This window comes from Podarcis bocagei (assembly GCF_964188305.1).
Source record: "Podarcis bocagei genome assembly, chromosome: 11".
In the NCBI taxonomy this organism is placed as follows: domain Eukaryota; kingdom Metazoa; phylum Chordata; class Lepidosauria; order Squamata; family Lacertidae; genus Podarcis; species Podarcis bocagei.
This window is the reverse complement of record NC_138136.1, coordinates 26915136-26938472: the sequence shown is the minus strand read 5'-3', so window position 1 is coordinate 26938472 and position 23337 is coordinate 26915136. Positions and strand designations below refer to the sequence as shown.

The 23337-nt window shown below is 43.7% G+C and overlaps 1 long non-coding RNA gene across 1 annotated transcript; it reads left to right on the top strand.

The window, feature by feature from the left end:
- Positions 1-1770: 1770 nt before the first annotated feature.
- On the top strand, positions 1771-20824 carry LOC308597009. Its single transcript, XR_014012794.1, has 3 exons — positions 1771-1939; positions 10459-10563; positions 20708-20824. It is a non-coding gene; the product is annotated as an uncharacterized lncRNA (long non-coding RNA).
- The last annotated feature ends 2513 nt before the right edge of the window (positions 20825-23337 follow it).

Here is a 23337-nt window from a genome sequence, read left to right as displayed (position 1 = left end):
CAGCTTATCTGTGTAAAACAGGAAGTGGCCTCTCCAGGCAATGGAGCGACTCTTCATTCCTTATCTCAGTGACTGCAATCTCCTGTGTGACCCGGGCACCTTTAGGCAGTTGAATGTGCATCCTCACTCTGTCTGTTGCACTTAGATTTCACTTGCAGGCTTACTAAAGGCATCTTGTTGGCTGCTGTGAGAACAGCTGCTGGGCTAGACAGGCCTTGAGGGCGAATCCAGCTGTGTTCTTCTTATGTTCTCTAAAGGGGAAACGAACAAATGAGTATAATAAAAGATTAGTGCCCTGAACTGCAAAATGATTGGCCAAATGGCAAATTTAGCAATGGAGTTCAGTTTGTAAACTTAAGACCCTTATCAGAGATTTAACTAAAGCTAATGACCAAAGGAAAAGGACTTGCTCTTTCTTCTCTCGCCAGAGTCCTATTTACTGAAGAAATAATTCTCTCCAGCTGTCAGTAGATGTCCTCAGTGCCACACTTTATCATCGTGCTTGCCTACTCACAACAGCTCTGTCCTCAAATTACAGTTTCCCTGGTATTTGTGTTTCACATTTCACTCCTTGTAATTAGCCAGAGTACCTTCAAATCATGGCTCGTGGAGGTTCCTTTCAGGTGTCAAAAAGCCCAATGGAATTAGCAAGGTGCTCGGAAAGATATATTTATCGCACAACATGAGCAACTCTGGGACTTGTCTGATTGGCACCAATGAGCAAAAGGGCAAAGCAACAGAGAGGTGGAAACATACATGGGCTGAAGTAGGAATGAAAAGGGCACATCAGTTGGATTGAAGCATTGTGGGTAGTCTCGTGTTTACCCTCTGCAACTTTCTCAAACTGCTGCTTGGGAATTTTTTGAAAGTTTGGGTCAGGAGACTTTGGAAACAAGAACTGAGGATAAGACAAGGCTGAGAATGAGTGGTGGGGGGAGGTTGAGGGGGCACATATCAGCTAAATTAAGATGCCTTTCAGGGGGGGGATGGGATTCTAGCAGAAATAATTTCTGTTTTTACAAAACCACTCCTCTTGCACTTCCACGGGGTGCTTTTAAATTTGGAATAACTTTATTTCCGTTCTCTCTCCTTACCCTGAACTCTGTTTTTGTCTCTGAACTGGGACTGTGGAGATGAAGTGGGGTACACTTTGCTTTCTTCCACAAGTTAGGAGCCACTGGGAGTTAGTACCTCCTGCCACATGAGAAGATCATCACATCAAAACTAGTCTGGCTCCATCCATTGTAGAACCTACAAGTGTCCCTATTTCCCAGGGACAGTCCTGAATTTACAGAAGCCATCCCGGTTTCTCATTTGATCCAGGAATGTCCCGCTTTTCCTTAGGACGTCCCTATTTTCATCGGAGAAATGTTGGAGGGTATGCTATTGGCCAGTGAAGAGGCAGTTGCAGGGAGTTTGCTTCCTCCTCCCAGGGCTCCCAGTTGCATGGGGAACCCTTTTCTATGCTTGTGGGAGAATGGGGGTGAGGGATGGAGATTGTGCTGCAGGCTCTGGCATCAGCTGGCATTTCTGCTCCTCTCCTTCTTCAAAATAAACACATAACGGCCTCTGCACACTTGAGCTTGTCATTTTCCCAATTGTTAACGCTGCTGACACAACCCAGGCGAGGTTTCATCGCTTTGGACTGAGAGCGCTAAGGGTAGATTAGTCAGCTCATGTTTTGGCAGTCCATCCAGTACAGTCAGAAATGAAGTGTCCCTGAAAAAATACAGACACCTCCCTCCCTGTGCCAGGAGTGGGAAGGTGCAAAACGCTGCATTCACAGTCCTATCGCTGTGAACTGGTAGAAACCAGCATGGACTGGACTTTTCTTAGAGGTTTTGGGAAAAGAACAGATCCACAACGACAGCAATCCACCCCCCCCGCCCTTATGACAGTTTCATCTATTGAAATGATCCTCTGAAAACGGCAGTTTGGGGTGAGGAGAAAGAGAATATTTTCAGTGCTTCCTCTAATTGGCTCTTCGGTGATCTATCTGAGGTTTTATAATGAACAAGTTTTGGTGAACTGAATACATTTCTTGAAATGCAGCCCCTGGGCACACTTGAAACGATTCTCTGCTTCAGTCATACATGGGATGTTTGCATAACAGCAAGTAATTTGTTTCTTAAAAAATAATAATAATAAAAATAACACTGCTCTTTGTTTTTCGGCAAAATTGCCTATAGATGGCTCCCCTTTCCCTCTGTTTCTCAGATCCATTGATCCCCCAAAATGTGTACATGCTATTTTTGCTTAGAGAAGCAGAGTCGTTCCCCCCTCCCCATTTAGGAAATAGCTTCCCCTTGGAAATGGAATTAGGGGTTTGTTGTCATGGCAACAAAGATTTCAGCACTTCTGTTTCCTACAACATATATCTCTCTGGGTTGCTGCAATTCTAGTGCTTATCAGTGTTTTATCCATTGTGAGTGAGCTTGGTGGTGCTGACATGTAGAACAAACTTCAAAGCAGTGACTTAGGATATTCTCTGAGGATCAGAGCAGCTGTCACTATATCCCAGTTATATGGTTTTTTTAAGCATTGTGTCCAGTTCTTGAACAAAGTATCATTAAACTATCAAGCTTGCAGTTGTTGCTTTGAAAAGTGATCTTGATGTAAAAATGAACATAATACCTTTGTGCACAGAGGTGGGTAGGGAAACTGATTGGCTGGAACAACCAGTAAATATTGATAAATAGCGACACAAAGCTTGCCGGGAGGGGGGGGGGCGGAATAGAATAATGATGAAGACATGGGCAGCAAACTTCAAAGAATGCTAGGTGCCCACTTAAATCCTGTATTTGAAAATGTAGCAATTATATAGAGAACACAGACATAATCCATGACTACTTTCTGTGGTGTCGTCAGAGTAGTGATTCTGAAATTGTGTAGGCCATTTGACATGGCAGTTGTGTTTGCCGTGGTTCCATGAGTGCTTCTTGCAGTGTTTCTGTGTGCATAATTTGTCAAAGGCACATATTTGTCACAGGCCCCCTGTAAAGCAACAACATACCACTTTAAACAGCCATTGCCCCACTACAAAAATCCTGGGAACTGTAGTTTGTTAAGCGTGCTGAGAGTTCCTAGGTGATCAATCCTTAATCCCCTCACAGAGCTACAGTTCCCAATTCCCTGGGAAGAGGCATGGGCTGTCCAACTATTCTGGGAATTGTAGCTAGAAGAGGGGAATAGCAGTGGCAGAACCTGGGGTGTCTAATTTCAGTGACACCCTGTGAAACACCAAAGTTTGGCTCTCCCTGCCTCTCACCTTCCATTCTATATCATAGCTGCAGCACCCCCTGGTGCCCCCGCCCCAAAGGCTCCATGCCTGTGCAACCAAACGGGTCAAATTCTCCTAAATTCATAGAATGATGCTGGTTTAGAAATTAAGTGGATTACAGTTGTAAGGATTAAGTTAAAAGAAAAGAAAGGTTAAAAATTAGATAAATTTAAGGGTGAGGATTTGCTGAATTAAAATTTGAAATTGGAATGCAGAAAGGGGAGGTATGAGGAGGTCGGAGAAGTAAGTTATAAGAAAATAAGGGTTTGAAATTATACTTGTTCTTTTTTTTTGTTTGTGTTTGTTTGTATTGTTGTGTTTGTCTGTATAATTTGTGAAACTTTAATAAATATTTTATTAAAAAAACAAATTCTCCTAAATTCATCTCTGGGAATAGGGTAGTCTTAGGAACTCTAAGCACCCTTAACTACTGTTCCCAGAATTCTTTGGGAGGGGAAGCCATGACAGTTTAAAGCGGCATGATACTGCTTAAATACATTCTGAAGATGGGGCTTGGTACACCAGGAGGTTCGTCAGGCAGCCCAGATGAGCAAGAGTTCTCTGCGGACAGCTCTACAGCATATTTCACGTATTTGCCTTTTGTGCTTTAGATTTCTTGAAGGAAACACCAGTTTAATACTGGTGCAGTGTGGCAAACAACTCAGTCATTTTACATGGTGTGTGAAGAGGTCGTCTTGAGGCATACCTTAGCCAAGTGCCAAAATTTGAAGGTGGAACCACAAGCTCTTTACAGACCTCCGTGATGGTAGTGTGGAAGGATGATCCCACAGCTATCCTAGATGAGATTCTGTGTTGCCCAGCTTGCCTGCTTGCTAATATTTGGGGGAAAACTAGACCAAACTGCAGCCGAGTGTTCAGAGAAAAACAAACTTCAATTGCAGAATCTTTAACCTATTTTTAGAGTTCAACCTATTAAATGTATGAAATAATGTTATGTGATTCATCCTGAATCACATCATTCCAAAGGGCCCTGAAGTTCCATGGAGTAGCAGAGATTTGGCTATATTTATCTTGTTTCATGTTGTCATGTTAGGGAATGGGCATTTTTTAAAGGCCAGAAAGTAGGCAAATTCTAGTATTTCCTGCTATTTCAACATGGCCTTTTAACTTCAAAATAACATCAACCTCGATCCAGCATTTCTTTAGCTGTGCATACAACAATACAGTGGTACCTCGGGTTAAGAAGTTAATTTGTTCTGGAGGCCTGTTCTTAACCTGAAACTGTTCTTAACCTGAAACACCACTTTAGCTAATGGGGCCTCCTGCTGCCGCTGCACCGCCACTGCACGATCTCTGTTCTCATCCTGAAGCAAAGTTCTTAACCCCAGGTACTATTTCTGGGTTAGCGGAGTCTGTAACCTGAAGTGTATGTAACCCGAGGTACCACTGTATCAAGGAGGGGAGGCTGTGTCTGCAACTACAGGACTCCAGATCACACTTTGTCGTATGGTTCCTTTTTTCTGGGTGTTCCCTCCTCCCACATTGGTCACTTGCTCCATTCCATCCTCTTGAATGGAAAAGGGTGTTAACTTGGTGGTAGAACATCTGCTTTGCATGCAGGAGGTCCCAGGTATAATCCTCTGCATCTCCAAGTAGAGAGTCACTGCCAGTCAGTTTAGACCAGATGTGGGGAGGACCTTTGGCCATGTTTGCTGGGGCTGATGGGAGATGTAGTTCAGCAACATCTGGAAGACCAAAGGTAGACAATACTGAGTCAGATGTACCAGTGGTCTGACTGAGTATAAGTCAGTGCAGATTTAGAAAATCTAAAGCTTATTTTTTTCCTAGGTCTGTACAGATTGACATTGTTTATACATCAGGATAAACCAGAGGTAATGGCATATCATGTTTTATTGAGAATGAGCATTGTGCTCATGCAGGCTGCCTGTTTTCACTTTGCCTAGTGTGAATACATACCCTCCAAGTGTCCCTATATTCCAGGGACAGTCCCAGAATCATGAAAGCCATCTTGGCTTCTGATTCGATCCTGGAATGTCCCTATTTCCTCCACCAGCACCACTGTCGGAGAGCTTAGGGAAGAGGATGAGCTGGCGCTTGTCCTGAGCATCCTGTTGCCTCTCCATAGCCCCATGCCGATCAGAAGATTGGCAGTTCGAATCCCTGCGACGAGGTGAGCTCCCATTGTTTGGTCCCATCTCCTGCCAACCTAGCAGTTCGAAAGCACACCAGTGCAAGTAGATAAACAGATAACACTGCAGCGGGAAGGTAAACAATGTTTCCATGCGCTCTGGTTTCCGCCACGGTGTTCCAATGCACCGAAAGTGGTTTAGTCATGCTGGCCACATGACCCGGCAAGCTCTCTGTGGACAAACGCTGGCTCCCTCGGCCTGAAAGCAAGATGAGTGCCACAACCCCATAGTCGCCTTTGACTGAACTTAACCATCCAGGGGTCCTTTAGCTTTACCTTTTACTGCTGGCCTCTTCCCTTGGGCACCTTGTAGCAGCTTCAGGAGCATGGGCAAGGAGGAGGAGAGCCTGCTCCCAGCAAGGCTTGACATGCCAGCTTTAAGGGGCAGACAGAGGGCAGGGCCGCCCTGGGCAAGAAGAAAGGGGGAGCAGAGTATGATGCATCTTGATTTAAAAAAAGTGCTTCGTGCACTCATGTCTAATCTTGCTCCTTTCTAAAATCTATTTATTGGTCTATGTTTTCCTTTTTGTACATCTACCAAATAATAAAATAAAATAAAATCGGGATTAAGTTGTTTTCTCAGGATGGCGGACAGTGTGTGTGTCAGTGGCGTAGCGTGGGTTGTCAGCACCCGGGGCAAGGCAAGTAATTTGCGCCCCCTAACCCGTGGATTTGCGCCCCCTAACCCGTGGATTTGCGCCCCCTAACCCGTGGATTTGCGCCCCCTAACCCTAACCCCCAGATGTTACGCCCGGTGCGGCTGGCCCCCCCTGCACCCCCCACGCTACGCCACTGGTGTGTGTTGTGTCCTGTTGGAGTAAACAGGGGTGGCAATCGCCTTCTTCTGATAGGAATGCTCTGTGGGCAGGCGAGATGACAAAAAATGGGGGTTGGGAGTGAGAAATGTCACTATTTTCTTCTGAGGAATGTTGGATGGTACGTGAACAGGAAAGCCGGTTAAACTTTCTATGACATATAAATCCAGGATCGTGGTTGTTTCTCCGTACAATCCAGGATCACTTACTAATTTGGGAGGAAGACACCAGGATCCGACATTCAGATGCCGTGAGAAGCCAAGACGTCCTGGTTTGTTTCTCCCCATCACACCAGGGAAAGAATGAAGTGGGGGTGACTGGGCAGTGAACACCAACATGCTGCTTTTTCCAAATCAAACACGCTAAGCCAGCAACCGTGGCACCTTGTGACATGCAGTTGTGACCCCTAAGTTCTACGAGAACAACTAGGCTGCATCAGAATTATCTAACTTCAGCAGATATTGTTGTGGTGAGGAGGCCAACGGAGACAGGACTTAATGCAGAAGAACAGAGGCTTTGATATTTTTCAAATTATTGCATTAAATCTTAATAAGAAAATGTTTAAAGGTTATATAGTGGGATGTTTTACAATGCCCTAGTGGTTGTGAGTTATACCTGTGCTTTTGCACTCATTGCACGAAACACTGGAAGGTGAAAGCAACTTTGCTTCTTAGCAGTCAGGTAGTCTATTTACATCCAAGGTTATTATATGGGTTGTAAACAGCCATTTCCCTCATGCCAAAATGTGTTGCTGAGCGAGTTCCATCATGCCCCATCGCTACACTGATTCAGGTGGTTGGCGAAGACCTGGCCTTTTTTGAAAACGTGTCAAATTTAACAAAGAAACAACAAATAACAAAGATAGATTTTTTAAAAAAAGTTGGAGGGATGACACACACCCGACAATAACAATACACACTATGAGTTCATTTGAGACTGTAATAGCCACAAGCTTTTCCTTCTAAAATTAAACATATAAATCAATATAAGCCCCCTAGATGTCCAAACAGGTATCCACACAGAATTGGTATTTATTAAAAATATATATGTTCAAATGCAGCAAGGGTGGTAAGGTCCTCAGACCATTGCATAATGGATGGTGGGTATTGATTCTTCTAGGCTCAAAGTGCAAGTCTCTTGTCAACCATAAGGGATTCTAACATCCACTTTTGTTGTGCTGCTATTATTTCCCACACTGTAGAAATATAGTTCAAAAGGACATGAACATCTGGCAATACTGAAGATTTTGCTAGTACACAATTCATATGGGTAACGATTTCGGGCTAGGATGAATATATCTCCAGATACATCATATGCCTCAATGAGGCCTTTTTAGCATTAGACCTTCATCATATAATTATTAGACAGTGCCTTCCAGTACAAACATTGTGGACTCAAATTGAGACTGGTGGATCAGTATCTCATCCATCCATTTAATTTATATACCACCTTTCATCCATGGATCACAGGTCAGTTTACAGTATAAAAACACAAAAATATTTAACGTACAAACAAACAAAACAATACCCACCCCACATTTCAACTCTAATGTTCTGTGTAGATTCCAAAACAATTTCCCATTGTTTAGGTTGTACAGCACAGTCTAATTCCCTGTTCCAGAACTCTCTGAATAAGCAGCAGTCATGGTTTCAGCTTTATTAGGATATCCAATAATTCACTTAAATAATTCAGGAGATACTGAAGCACTCAAAGCAGCTGTTCCATAAACAGACATTGTAATAAGCGTTGTCATTGACAGTATTGCCATTCAGCACTCGCCGGTAAATGATATTTAAACAACAATATGGAAAATGGCAAAAAAAAAATAAAATAAAATCTGGAACTATGAGCTGATCTAATGCATATACCCCACAATCATTCCTTCTACAAAAAGCTGCCTCCCTATCCTCAAATCTGGATTACCCCATAAAGTTTTTTCTAGCATATGGGTTGAATTGTAATTGATCAGACAAGATACACTATGCCACTCTCGTTGCAAAAATTGCAGGTGGTATAGGTCCTTTCCTTTTATGTACTTAAAAGCTAGTTATCCTGGGAAGGGTGTTCATGCAATCACCTCTAAAATTACTATGCTGTGATATTAATAGAAGAAGGAACTTGCCCATTGTTTGTGTTAAAAGATATGCCTTGTGGTATAAGCTAACATCTAGAAAATGAAATTCTTCTTCCTATACTGGTAGTTGCATTCTCTCTAGTGAGAAGTGAAACAGAGAGTTGTCCCACTGATCTCTCACTACACTGAAGTATCATCACACTACTTCAAATGGTTGGTGAAAAATCCCCCCCAGCAGTGTATATTTTGCTGGTTCCCTTCCATGTTAAGTTTATGCTGCTGGAATTTGTTCAACAATTTTCATATTGCTTGCCTCCAGACTGCCCATATTTTGCAGGAGGGATTCAGTTGCATAGGTTTGTGCAATTAAAGTGGATTAAAGCACTCTGATGCAACAAATCCACAAAAAGCAACAACAACCCAGACTGACTTTTTGTGGTTAGAAAAGTGACAGGTAAATGTACATATAACCACCATGTAAGCAAATCACAATGAACTCAGGATGAATGCTCATTGTCACATGTTTGTGAGAGCAAGCAAATCCGAGTGAATGCTCCATAAAACTGGACATTGTCTAACCTCCTCATAAGAGTGTTGCAAGCAAATCAAGGCAAATCTGCAATAAACAGGAGGAGCACATTGTTACCTTATTAGTTTCAGTGTACATTAGTTTTTGTTTCCAAGGAATTATATTTTCTTCTTTTTTATTATTGTCTGTTTGGAGAAACAATTCAGATTATTTCTTTAAAATAATAATAATAATAATATTAATAATGGTGATGTGTTTTCTTCCAAATCATTTTTTACCAATACGCAAAATTCTGCAGAGTCAATTGCCTCATCGGTTCACTAAGATTCCTTTAACCAAAATAAAAAATTCCTTCCAGTAGCACCTTAGAGACCAACAAACTTAGTTGGTCTCTAAGGTGCTACTGGAAGGAATTTTTTTACAGTGGTACCTCGGGTTAAGTACTTAATTCGTTTCGGAGGTCTGTACTTAACTTGAAACTGTTCTTAACCTGAAGCACCACTTTAGCTAATGGGGCCTCCTGCTGCTGCTGTGCCGCCGGAGCATGATTTCTGTTCTCATCCTGAAGCAAAGTTCTTAACCTGAAGCACTATTTCTGGGTTGGTGGAATCTGTAACCTGAAGCGTATGTAACCTGAAGCGTATGTAACCTGAGGTGCCACTGTATTTTGTTTTGACTATGGCAGACCAACACGGCTACCTACCTGTGAGTATTCCTTTAAACCAGTCCGAGTCTGCAACCCAGGCACCACTTAATTGGAGTAAGCCCCATTAAAGTCAACAAGACTTACTTCTTAGTAGACGTGGTTAGGCTTGTACTGTGATGTTTAGCTTCGTCTCTGAACATCAGTTGACCTCCGCTTTTCTTTGTTTACTGTCAATGCCTATGCTTATAATCAGTTGCCTGTTCTAAGTTTAGAATACCTGTGCCTCATTAACTGCTCTGAGTGCTTCTTGCTCATCTAATGGTGCATGAAGAACGTTTCTCCCCATGATGGAGGTGAGAGAGCATCTTGGTCTTGTTAGAGGCTGAAGTAGGTTTACAGGCTGACGATGCTTCAGTTATAATTGTTTTTGGAGCAATTTGCCCTTTAGTTCTTCCTTCTCTGAAAATAGCGGGGGGGGGGGGGGGACACGCAAGAGAGAAAATACATTTTTTAAAAGGCTATAAAGAAAAACAAATTGAGGGATGTGTCTTTTCTATTTTAATAGTTCCAATACTTGAAATGTGAAAGCTGTATTATTATTATTATTTAAAATTTATAATCTGCCCCGTGAAAGCTGGATGATGATGATGGTTTCAATTCACCCAATGCCTTTTTAACATGGGTTAGGGGGGCGCTATTGGGTTGTTTTGTTTTTTATTATGTATTGTGTGCTTTTAATATTGCGATTTTACGTTGCAACCGCCCTGAGACCTGCAGGTATAGGGGCAGTATACAAATTCAATCAATAATAGTAATAATTTATAACTTGCCTTTCCTTCCCAAGGAGCCCAGGGCAGCAAAATGTTTAACAACAAATATCATTTAAAAACTCCCTTAAAAATCATTCTATCAAACCCTTTGTTTTTGTGCCTCTTTTCTTGCAGCATGTTGATTCAAATCAGAATACCAAGTCATGATATTCACAGTTTTTGCACGCACACTTTACAGGTATAAATGAATGGAAAGAAGAGATGGAAAATGTCCTGCTGGTAAGCTAGTGCAGGGGAGCAGGGGTTTGGCGAAACTTTATATAAAGACTGTAATTTAAAGACTGTAATCTGCTCCTGAACAACTTGTGACTTTACAGCCATGGAGCGTAGCCGACCAGGTGCTTGAAAACACTTGGATTTCTACCATTCAAGGCAGAGATGAAAAACAGGAAGTTTATCAAGCACCTACTGAGCCAGCATGTACGGATTCAAATTGGGCAGGCGGGTTGTAAATCAAGTGTATTCCAGTGTGATGCAACAGTCGAGGCGTTTGTCCTACATTCGGAGGTGTTTGTTTGCCATGAATGAAAAATCGAGTCAAATAGGAACCATTCTATTCAGTTTCCATTGGTTCTGAAATAAGAAATGGAAACTCTTTCGTCATTCACGTCTATACTAAGTTTCATATGAATGGCTGGGCTTATCTTCCTGTGGTGGCAACGGCAGAGCTGATTTGGGGAAAATGTTGCTGGAGCTCCGTTTTTATTTTCTTAGAATGCCCTGATATTTGCGTGTCTGGCTAGCTGTGAAATCCAATGCATACTTTTCGATTTTCAGAAAGCAAAAATGGGACGCTGAATGTGGACAACGCCCCAAGTTAGGGGTGACACCGACCGAAAGTGATATGTTCCAGAAGTATGACATGATATGAGAAGATACAATATGGTAGTTCGCAAACTGGAACAGTTACTTCTGGGTTTGCGGCGTTTGGGAGCCAAAACGTTCGAGAACTAAGTTGTTCGAAAAGCAAGGTACAATTGTAGAGTTTTCTTGCTTCATTGGAAATGATGCACCTGGAATTGGAGTTCAGAAATGTGAAACAAGGAGTACAGAGGACAGCATGTAGGGGCAGTTTTTGTGTCAGGGATGCCTCCACCTGAATTTTGGCGACAGGAGCAAAGGGTGTTGCGTAACAGCTAGATATCTTTGTGCAAGAGTATCTCATAAAAAAAGGGACGCGGGTGGCGCTGTGGGTTAAACCACAGAGCCTAGGACTTGCCGATCAGAAGGTCGGCGGTTCGAATCCCCGCGACGGGGTGAGCTCCCGTTGCTCAGTCCCTGCTCCTGCCAACCTAGCAGTTCGAAAGCACGTCAAAGTGCGAGTAGATAAATAGGTACCACTCCAGCGGGAAGGTAAACGGCATTTCTGTGTGCTTCTCTGGTTTCGCCAGAAGCGACTTAGTCATGCTGGCCACATGACTCGGAAGCTGTATGCAGGCTCCCTCGGCCAGTAAAGCGAGATGAGCACAGCAACCGCAGAGTCGGCCACGACTGGACCTAATCTTATAAAAAGGAAGGTGGGGAACATGTGGCTCTCTAGATATTGTTGGGTTTTATCTCCCATCAGCTGTAACCAGCATGGCCCATGGCCAAAGGTGATAAGGGCTGTAGTCCAACAACATCTGGGAGGCACAGGTTCCCTACTCACATATTAAAACTGTTTTATTTAATGGCTTCTCACTGCAGGCTCCTGGAGTATTTTTATGGGGCTATAATAGCAATGGAATAAATAATGCATTCAGCTCATCAATAAAGCTACATATCAACCTCAGCAATTTGTAACATTGGGTATTTTTATTTATTTAAAATATTTGTATCTCCCCTACCAAGCAACAGTTCACAAGACAGCTCTGTAGAATGTCTGATGGTTGCCCGATGACAGCTATGCCTCCTGACTGCTAAACATAATGTGTGAGTTATTTCTTACACTTAAGAAAAGGCAGATTAAGAAATGTGGGGCAAGATGGGTTCTATTTCTTATGCAACTGATTCCACAAATGAGAGTTATGCATTTTTACAATGTAATCTTTGCATCGGCACTTAAAAAAAGAAGACAAGAGAATTAGGATCAGATTGTGTTAACTTAAGTTCAAGTGCTGCTTTGCAACAAGTTCTGCAAGTAAAAACCAAAGAAGCTCATCACAAACCAATTCACTTAGGATTCAATTTCTGTTGCACAAAGTAAGATATCATTTGTAGCACAATGTGATGCTTCTTCCGAGCTGACAGAAGGACCAGAGGCCATTAAAAGCATATAAAATGTGTATTTCAGAGGGATCTCACTGTGTGCATTAAGTATGTTATTTAACACAATCCTGAGGGCTTCTACAATAAGGGCATTTACACAGGATGTGGTTGCCATGTTGAAGCCACTTTAAATTGCCTCCTGCGATAACGGGTTCTGCGTGGCAAGCTGCCTGCGTCCAAGCCCACCCAGGGATAGCTGTGGGTGGTATTTCTGCATTTCAGGGGGTTGGACTAAATGATCCTTGGGATCCCTTCCAACTCTACAACTCTGTGATTCCATGATTCTAATGGGTTGCCATGTGATATGGGGATCTGTCCCATATCTTACAGAAATGATTTGGTCTCAAAAACTACCTTCAGAATTTCTTCAGCAAGTGTTAATGTCAAATATAACTCGATATATATTGAATATTCAAGCAGTCACTGAATCATCGGTATTTGACACCTGGTGACATTTGATTTCAGTACTTGACAGCCTTTTATCATTGATTTGCAGTGATATTTAGCACTGGACTGTGGAACAGGTGGCATGCAATGATATTTACCGTATTTTTCGCTCTATAACACGCAGATTTTTTCTCCTAAAAAGGAAGGGGAAATGTCTGTGCGTGTTATGCAGCGAATGTGTGGTCCCTGGAGCCGAAAAATGAGGCAAAAATCAAACCGCGCTTCAGGGAGAAGGGAGCTCCATGAGAGAGGAAGCTGTTGCTTTCCTGCATTCTGCCTCAGGGTCTTACTGCCCACCCTCTCTGTTTCGTTACTGTGTTTGCTCAAACGGAACAAAGAGCAGGGAAAGCCCCTCCCCTCCAGGCAAGAAGAGAGGAAAGGAAAGGAGCGTCCTCCCTTCTATCCTCTCCCTGCTCCGGAGGGAACAATGTTTGTGAAGGGAAGAGAGATTACAGGTTCGGCTTAAAATTCTGATTTGACTTCCTACTTTTTGTTTTTGGAGACACACAGCATTCAAATATGCTTTCTTCCATTTAAAAGGATGAAATCCTTAAACAGTGTTTTGCCTGTAAATTCATGCGATCTGGAAGATTACAGTGTCTGTACCTCTTAAGGGATGGCAAAGCTTAGGTTTCGCTGCTAAATAGTTCTTAATGCAGTTAAAATGCTTTCTTCTGTCATGCTGGTGGGAGGGAGAGGGAGAGAGAGAGAGCACGCTGGCTGGCTTGTGTGGGTGGGTGGGGGGAAACTTTTGCCTTCCTTTCCTCACGTTATAGCCCTCTCCTGCATTCTTAGCCTTCTGTGTTTTTCCTTCCCTCCCCACTTAAAATGTGGTTACAAAGCATGGATCCACATGGATCCTCAGGATCTTTGCATTGGGTCACCCCAAATTCACCATCAGAGCACACAGCATGTCCATGGCTACAGCCTGCCCCCCAAAAATCACACACCCATTGTTGCCTGGGGCTGCAATGGTGCAAAAACGTGGTTACAAAGCATGGATCCACATGGATCCTCAGGATCTTTGCATTGGGTCAGCCAAAATTCACCATCAGAGCACATAGCATGTCCATGGCTACAGCCTGTCCCCCCCCCAAAAAAAAATCACGCACCTACTGTTGCCTGGGGCTGCAATGGTGCAAAAACGTGGTTACAGAGCATGGATCCACATGGATCCTCAGGATCTTTGCATTGGGTCAGCCAAAATTCACCATCAGAGCACATAGCATGTCCATGGCTACAGCCTGTCCCCCCCAAAAAAAATCACGCACCCACTGTTGCCTGGGGCTGCAATGGTGCAAAAACGTGGTTAAAAAGTATGGGTCCACGTGGATCCTCAGGATCTTTGCATTGGGTCAGCCAAAATTCACCATCAGAGCACATAGCATGTCCATGGCTACAGCCTGCCCCCCCCAAAAAATCACGCACCCACTGTTGCCTGGGGCTGCAATGGTGCAAAAACATGGTTACAAAGCATGGATCCACAGGGATTCTCAGGATTTTTGCATTGGGTCACCCCAAATTCACCATCAGATCACATGTCTGTGGCCACAGCATGAAGCACAAAAATGATACGTCCACTTTCATTCAGAATATTTTTCATTATACGTTTATGAATATACGTTTCATTCAGAATATTTTTTCCCTTGTTTTCCTCCTCTAAAAACGATGTGCGTGTTATGGTCAGGTGCGTGTTATAGAGCGAAAAATACGGTAGTATGTGACAGCCCCAGACAGACAACATGCAATGGTATATACATATTATTTGACAGTTGGGAGATTGATAGCTACTCTATTAAGCACCTGCCAAACACAAAACAATCAAAAAGTGGCACCTCCAAAATTCAAGCTTGAAACCTAAATGCAGAAATTAGGAATTCTTTTTATAACTTTCTTAAATTATCAAACTTGGTGAAATTTGACTCCGGCTCCATTTTTTACAATATGGATGTGATAATGCTTTTTGCAGTTCTCATTTTATGAAAGTTCTTCTTATAGAATTGTAGAGTTGGAAGGGACCTCAAGGGTCATCTAGTCCAACCCCTGCAATCTCAACTAAAGCTTCCATGACAGATGACCATCCAATCTCTGCTTAAAAACCTCTAGTGAAGGAGAGCCCAACGCCTCCCAAGGGAGTCTCTTGCGTGTCTAGACCCCACCCCCTTGTTGAAGAATAAAACACACCAGGACACAGATATTAGGTTAATGTTATTGGGCAAATTTTGGCCTAACTTTATTGATTACAGAATGTGAGCGGTAATTGGCTTAGGCATTGAATGGACCAAACTATATCTGACTCCTGCCCGTTGTGCAGGAAGTCCAGTAAGGGTAAATGAAATATACTCGGAGTTGAGTGTGGATTTCATGCTCTTTATTTAGCTCATAGTAGTGAGGAATGGAATTTCCCCCGAAATGTCTGCTTTATATGCATTATTTACACAATGGGCCCCACATGATTGGCTAGTTCCGGGATTCTCCTGTAGGCCAATCAGGTTGCGGATTCATTTCCACCTGGAGTTGGATTAGGTGGCTCCTGCGGACCAATCAGACTGCTGCATTCTGGATCCTATTGTTCTAGAACCAATCAGACTGCTGCATTCTGAATCCTATTGTTCTAGGACCAATCAGACTGCTGCATTCTGAATCCTATTGTTCTAGGACCAATCAGACTGCTGCAATTTGGATCCTATTCAACTCAGTAAGGTAAAGGTAAAGGGACCCCTGACCATTAGGTCCAGTCGTGACCGACTCTGGGGTTGCGGCACTCATCTCGCTTTATTGGCCGAGGGAGCCGGCGTACAGCTTCCGGGTCATGTGGCCAGCATGACTATGCTTCTTCTGGCGAACCAGAGCAGTGCACGGAAACGCCGTTTACCTTCCCACCGGAGCGGTACCTATTTATCTACTTGCACTTTGACATGCTTTTGAACTGCTAGGTTGGCAGGAGCAGGGACCAAGCAACGGGAGCTCACCCCGTAGCGGGGATTCAAACCGCCGACCTTCTGATCGGCAAGTCCTAGGCTCTGTGGTTTAACCCACAGCGCCAAATAACAGTAAACCACCAGAAGGGGGAGCCCCATCGATGCAGACAAACTCGAGCTCCCCCAGGTGTTCCCGACGGGGTCATGTCATGGCCCTAGCCCCGCCTCTAGATTCCTTTAATGGAATACCCTTAAACTTGGAGGGGCAGGTGATGGCCACACCTCCCCTCCCCCATCAAAAGGTCAAACAATGCCTAACCACAGAACCTCACAAAGTTGTGACGATTGCTACGAGGTAGGTGAAAACCAAATGGCCTGCGCCAATTTTGCCAAGTGGAAAAATTCCTACCAGGCCCCCCAACGGCGACCAACCGAGGTCCATAGCAAGGCCAATGAAAACCTGCAAAAGGCACGGAGGGTGGGAGATTCAGGAAGCGAGCCAAGAGGAAGCCCTCCCAGCTTTCGCCCTCACTTAAATGGTCCTGGCCACGCCCCCACCAGCCGACGGATTGGCTGGCTGCATGCTGACATGGCCGGGATCCCTAGGGCCAATGTAGAACTTCGTCCCCTGCCCCTGGGGGGAGTGGGTGGCCACGTGGTCCACCACAACTCCTCCCCACTAGGAAGTCGAGCGGATTTCCTGACAGCTCTTACTGTCAGCTCTTATTTCATGAAGTAACTTTTAAAGTTCTTTTCAAATAATGCCCCGCAAAGCACCTGCATTTAGCTACTGTTCATTTCATACAGAATTTGGAATAATGGCAGGGGGTTGGACTAGATGACCCCCCGGGTCCCTTCCAGCTCTACAATTCTAGGCAAGCTGCATTGATTCGGAACACCTAGCACTAAGCTGAGGCTTTCTAACAGAAAGAGGTTCCTCCCCAGGGCTTGTGCAATGAAACGATCATGAATTGTTGATCGAATCGGCCCGGTTCCTTTAAATTATGCTGAGTGGTGGTGCGAAAGTAAGAAAAACCTCAAATGACAAACAGCAGGCTACAAGGACTCAGCGTCGCTTTTCATTTCTTTGCTTTTGTCAGTGTTCGTCAAAAGGCTTTAATGGTTTCCAAAACCATTTATTCCTTCCATTACTGGCTTTTTCAAAACCTCATAATATTTAAAACACTTACCGTAATTTCATTTCTTAAAAGAACATCATGCAGGTATATAATTAGCGTGGGATCAAACTGCATTTCCCCCCCTGCCTGTAAAATACAGCTGCAATCAGCTGAAATGCCAGCTAAGGCTGCAATCCTTGATGCATGTACCTCAGAGCAAGCTCCATCAATCTCAGAGGGCTTACTTCTGAGGAAATAACAATAATTTTATTATTTGTACCCCACACACCTGACTGAGTTATTCCAGCCACTCGGGGGATGGGCTTCCAACACATATAAAAGCATATATCTAAGATTAAAAACATCCCTACAAAGGGATGCCTTCATATGTTTCCTAAAAATTGTGTAGTTACTGATCTCCTTGATATCTGATGGGAGGGCGTTCCGCAGGGCGGGTGCCACTACCGAGAAGGCCCTCCATCTGGTTTCCTGTAGCTTCACTTCTCGCAGGGAGGGAACCACCAGAGCTGGACCTCAGTTTCCGGGCTGAACGATGGACTACAACTCCCATCAGCCCTGACCATTGGGCCATGCTGCCTGGGGCTGACGGGAGTTAGATTTCACCAACAGCTGAAAGTGCCCCATCCCTGATCTAGTCCTACCACACCATGTTCCTGCTGTTGCTGATCATGTCTATTTTCCTCTCCTGAGTTCCTCGCTGTGTACTCTTCTCCCTGCCTTTCTCTGCCATTCCGTCCTACGAATGATTTGCACCATTTCAAGTTAAGATGTTGAGAGAAGAGCTCGGCAGGAAGGCGGATTGTTTCTAAGCTCTTCAAGGCCACTTTTCTTTTCACCTATCAAAAAGCGAGAGAGATTCCTTGAATAGCACGGAGCCTAGGGCACTGTTACGTTAAATGCATTTTAATGACATACAACAGACCTTGGCAAAGATGTTCCTTTAGAAATTCTCATTCTCCCCACCCTCCACCACCCACCAACTACCTTACAAACAGCCATCCCAATATTAACAAAGTTTGGAATGGCCGGAAAATGGCTTAAGATGTGCATTGGCCTGGATAAGGAGTTGGTTAGAGTTAAACCACAGAGCCTAGGACTTGTAGATCGGAAGGTTGGCGGTTCGAATCCCCCCGACGAGGTGAGCTCCCATTGCTCGGTCCCTGCTCCTGCCAACCTAGCAGTTCGAAAGCACGTCAAAGTTCAAGTAGATAAATGCTCTGGTGGGAAGGTAAACAGCGTTTCCGTGCGCGGCTCTGGTTCGCCAGAAGCAGCTCAGTCAGGCTGGCCACATGACCCGGAAGCTGTACGCCGGCTCCCCCGGCCAATAAAGTAAGATGAGCGCCGCAACCCCAGAGTCGTCTGCGGCAGGACCTAATGGTCAGGGGTCCCTTTACCTAGAGTATGATGCTGATAATGCCAAGGTTGCAGGTTCAATCGCTATTTGGAACAGCTGCATATTCCTGCGTTGCAAGGACTAGATTATCCTCAGGGTCCCTTCCAACTCTACAATTCTATGATAATATGAATGAACTCGGAGATATGCATGAAAAACAATAGAAAATATGAAGCTGCCTCTTACTGAGGACTCAGCTACATTAGTAGAGAAATAGTTTTAAATGCATTATAACACCGTTGACACCAGGTGGCGCTGTAGAGTTCCGCCTTTCGCAAATGTGATTTGCCAATATGAGGTTTACAACGCGCTTTCCTGAAACGCTTTTTTTGATGTGTCTAGATCCAGCCTGAGTCAGGGCGTTGGTCCATATAGCTCAATAGTGTCTACACTACAGTGGGCCCTCCCAGCTCTACCAGGAGATGCTGAGGAACTGAGCACAGGAACTTTTGCGTCTCAGAGTGGGCAAACAAATGTTATGCACACACGTGTCTGCCAATATTTATTTATTTATTTATTTAAAAAGCAAGCCACTTCTTTTAAAACAATGGGTTGCAATAAGAGATAAACCTAAAAAATTGGTGGAAGAAGAATGGAAATGTTTAAATAGTTATTTAGGGGACAAGGGTTCAGCAAGAAAGATCTGGCTATGTTTAGAATGATACCACATAGAGAAATGTTCCCTGATACCAAGATGAGGGATTCCTTTGGAATGCAGATAGAGATAATTGATAAGAATAACGATCTGTTGTGAGCTTGACGGAAGTGTACAATAGATGAAGAAGAAGAAGAAGAAGAAGAAGAAGAAGAAGAAGAAGAAGAGGAGGAGGAGTTTGGATTTGATATCCCGCCTTTCACTCCCCTTCAGGAGTCTCAAAGCGGCTAACATTCTCCTTTCCCTTCCTCCCCCACAACAAACACTCTGTGAGGTGAGTGAGGCTGGGAGACTTCAGAGAAGTGTGACTAGCCCAAGGTCACCCAGCAGCTGCATGTGGAGGAGCGGAGACGCAAACCTGGTTCCCCAGATTACAAGTCTACCGCTCTTAACCACTACACCACACTGGCTAAATGGTGGTTAGCCCTTTCTCTGACTACAGCTTCCCACACGAAACTGGTCCTTAAAACAACTTTCACACACTTCGTTCCAACGGTGTTCAAAATGCAGACGTTCATTTTGAAACCCACCACAGCGGGGATGAAAACAGTTTGGGGCCATTTGGAATGGGGAAGATGTGAATGGGAAAGGGTTTGGCACCAACCCATTGTTTTTTGTTTTGTTTTTGGTTTTGTTTTGTCTTATGCTCTTATACCTATGATGTACTTTTTAAAAAACTTTTTTTTTTTGCTTTAAACAGGTACAAATAAATATAGACAACCAAAATTACACAGGAAAATTCCTTAATAGTAATGGGGGGGGGGGCTTTAAAAACTACAAAAAATATCGAAGTACATGACACAGAACATAAGCAACTATGGGAAAGATAAAAGAAAAGAAAAGAGAAAAAAGGGGGGGGGGAGAAAAAGGAAGATGAGCCAAAGCAGAAGGCTGTGTATCAATACAGTGGTACCTCGGGTTAAGAACTTAATTCATTCTGGAGGTCTGTTCTTAACCTGAAACTGTTCTTAACCTGAGGTACCACTTTACCTAATGGGGCCTCCTGCTGCCGCTGCGCCACCACTGCGTGATTTCTGTTCTCATCCTGAAGTAAAGTTCTTAATCCAAGGTACTATTTCTGGGTTAGCGGAGTCTGTAACCTGAAGCATCTGTAACCCGAGGTACCACTGTATTGTAATCGCAAATGGCAACACTGAGGCTGAGAGAAAGTGGTTTTCTTTATGGCCAACCAGTAGGCATATGGCAGAAGTGAGATTTAAACCAGTGGCTTTCTGATTCACAGCATTCTATGCCACACCAGCTCCCTAGATTTTAATCCAGAGACTTGTGCATAATGTGCAAAAAGTCCCTGACTTGCACTCAGTCTTAAACACATTACACAGTTTTTTCTCTCTCCAACCACTGCCGTGAATGCGGGGTTGGAAAAAAAGAATGTAGAGAATAGCGCTTGGAGTTTTTGCTTTTTGGGTAGTTTTAAACATTTGTTTTCTAAATATCCTTGGGCCAGACCTAACACATAGCGTGAAAGAGAGCAGGAAAAATATTCAGCTATCATTAAAAAAACATGTAAAGCTACCAGTGTGATTTTTATTTTCTTCAGGCTTCAACACAAAGTCTAAACATTATCTGACAAAGAAAATAACTTTTGAAAATTTGCTAAACTCCACCTTGGCAACACTTTTCAACAGCAAAGGCATCTTGCTCTCACACTCCAAACAACATTCAAGGTAACTCAGATCCGGATCAAGCAAAGAATCAGCATTAATTTCATAGTAGCTTGTTCTGAGATCTCCAGCCTGATTTCCACATCAAAGAAGGTACACTCTTTTAGTTAGGTTTTGGATACTCTTCCAAACCAAGCCCTCAACTCTCTTGAGCTTTGCCCATCATTAATATTTACCCAAGTCATCATCCAGAAAAACTGGAGGCAACTATTAATTCCTTCTTACTGACTTTAAAATGGAAGAACATGCTTGGGGACAGAACCATAGGCTGCCTCTGTTTCAAGAGGGGAAAAATAGCAAACCCTTGGAACCATTTTTTTGCATCCTCTTTGATGTGAAAACTTCCCTACAGATATTTCAGCATGGTTTCCTAAGTTATACGAGATGTGGAGAATCTCCACATCTGGAAAGTCAGCTGACCCAAACCTTGCTTAGCAAAATCAACAGCTCTGAGATTATTAACATAATTATATATATATATTCTTGCAGAATATTATGATCTGAAGTAACTTCATCTGGGGCAGAGTTTTTTTGATTATTATTATTAACTGTCAAATGATTGAACAAAAAAGTTAACAAAATGGCTATATATTTGCTTGACTGTGCTGCAGGCAGAGAAACAGTGGTTTACGTGGAGTCACGGGTCATTTCCCTGTGTATACCAGAGGGTAAGAAGCCCTTGCCTGGTCTCTCTTCATGCTCAACATCTGTCAGGGAATGATCTGAAGACGAGGACTGGGGAATGTGTTCTATGGCAGACCAGCTTCTCTTCAATGGAGAACTGGAGGGGTAAGTCGCTCCCACTTGTCCACAGCATGTTCAGAAGCAGAGAGAGAGACAGGAGCTGAACAGCTTAGGGAGGAGTTACCCAGTTATGAGATAATGACAACAGAACCAGAAGGGAGGGGGCAGCTAGTTGAGACATCACTTGAGAGCGTGGGGGACCCCTCACCTCACCACGGACTTGGAGGCCAAAACATATGAGAGAGCAAAGGAGTCAGAGGGAGGGAGGAACTCCCCACTGGCGCCCAAAATGCTGTGGAACGGGGATTAGACTAGCCAACTGCCCTCCTTGTGGAGAGCTGTGTATCTGTGCTTGCAACATGATGCTGTAATAAACGGACCATAAATCTTATCAACTGCTTGTTAATTCGAATCTGTGAAGTTGCCAAAGGGAGGGGAGGACTCTCCACGCTTGACAACATTGCTTCTGGATTCTTGGCTGTAATTCTGGGAAATCTCATGCCAGACTCCTGCTGACTTCGTTTGGACTACTGAGCTGATTGCCGGGGTCATTGATTGCAGTGGATGGCAATGTTTGCTTTAGCTTCAAATGGACTTTATTCATGATGATCGTTAGTGATCGTTAAATATCTCATCACGGTACTCAGCCCTATCCATCAAGGCACTTGCTGTTGTAACGACTGCATAGAAATAAATTACTCTCTGCTTTATGTTGTCCTAGTGGAGTGGCCCAATATAAAAATATTTCAAAGGAGTGCCATAAATTAGCCCCAGTCCTCGAATTAAATACGGGAAGCCAAAGAGGACTCGCAGTGCTTCGTTCGCTCCAAATGGCAAGGGGGAGTGGAGCTCCTGATGCAAATTGCTGGAAAGAAACAAAGCCTGCCTTGTTGATGATGAAACGAGCATCTGTTGAATTGTCAGAGCATCAGTATAGTTTTACGAGAGTAGCTTTTATTCACAGTGCAGCTCAAATTCAGACTCAGCATGGGTCTGTGTTGCACAAGCCAGCCCCATTATGAAGTTCTGATTACACAAGGAAGGAGCATTAATGGTCGGCATCCTCTAAGGAAGTTTCTCTGGCCATTGGGCAATACCCAATTAACTCATTCTATCAGAGCTAGGATTTTGAGCTGCACGCAACAGGATTTCCCACCTCCTCTCCCCATGCATGGACCACACTCTCCCCAAATCTGCCCTGGAGGGTTGGGGAGCCCCCAGAACAGATTTAAGGAGCATGTGGGATGGAGGCAGAGAAGACGCTCCATTGTGCAAGCGGAAATCCATGGATGGAACAAGTTAGTTGAATACGTCCCATTGAAGTGAATGTGGGGCTAGGCTTTGAGTGTTCCTCAGTGGTGCAGGGATGGCACTTTGCATATGCTCAGAGGCAGGATGAATTGCTTTTTCATTAGCAGGGGAAAGAGTTGATTGATGCCACTGTTGTAAATTAAGTTTCCCACTGATATGTCATCTGTTTCCTAAATGGTGCATGCTTGACTAAAATCTACAGCTGAACAGAGCATTAGCAAGGCCATTTCAACGTTACACCCCTTTGTTTCATTGCACACATTTTGTGTCCTTCCCATATTTGCCTATACAAGGAATGACTTTCTTTCTATACACATAAAATGCCCTAAACAAAAAAACAAATCTAGAAGTGTATTGATGGTGTGCCTTTTTTTTGTCTCAGCCAATGTTAACCACTAGATTCCAATGTCCTCTTCCTGACACAGCACAAGGGATATTTTGCTACCTTGAG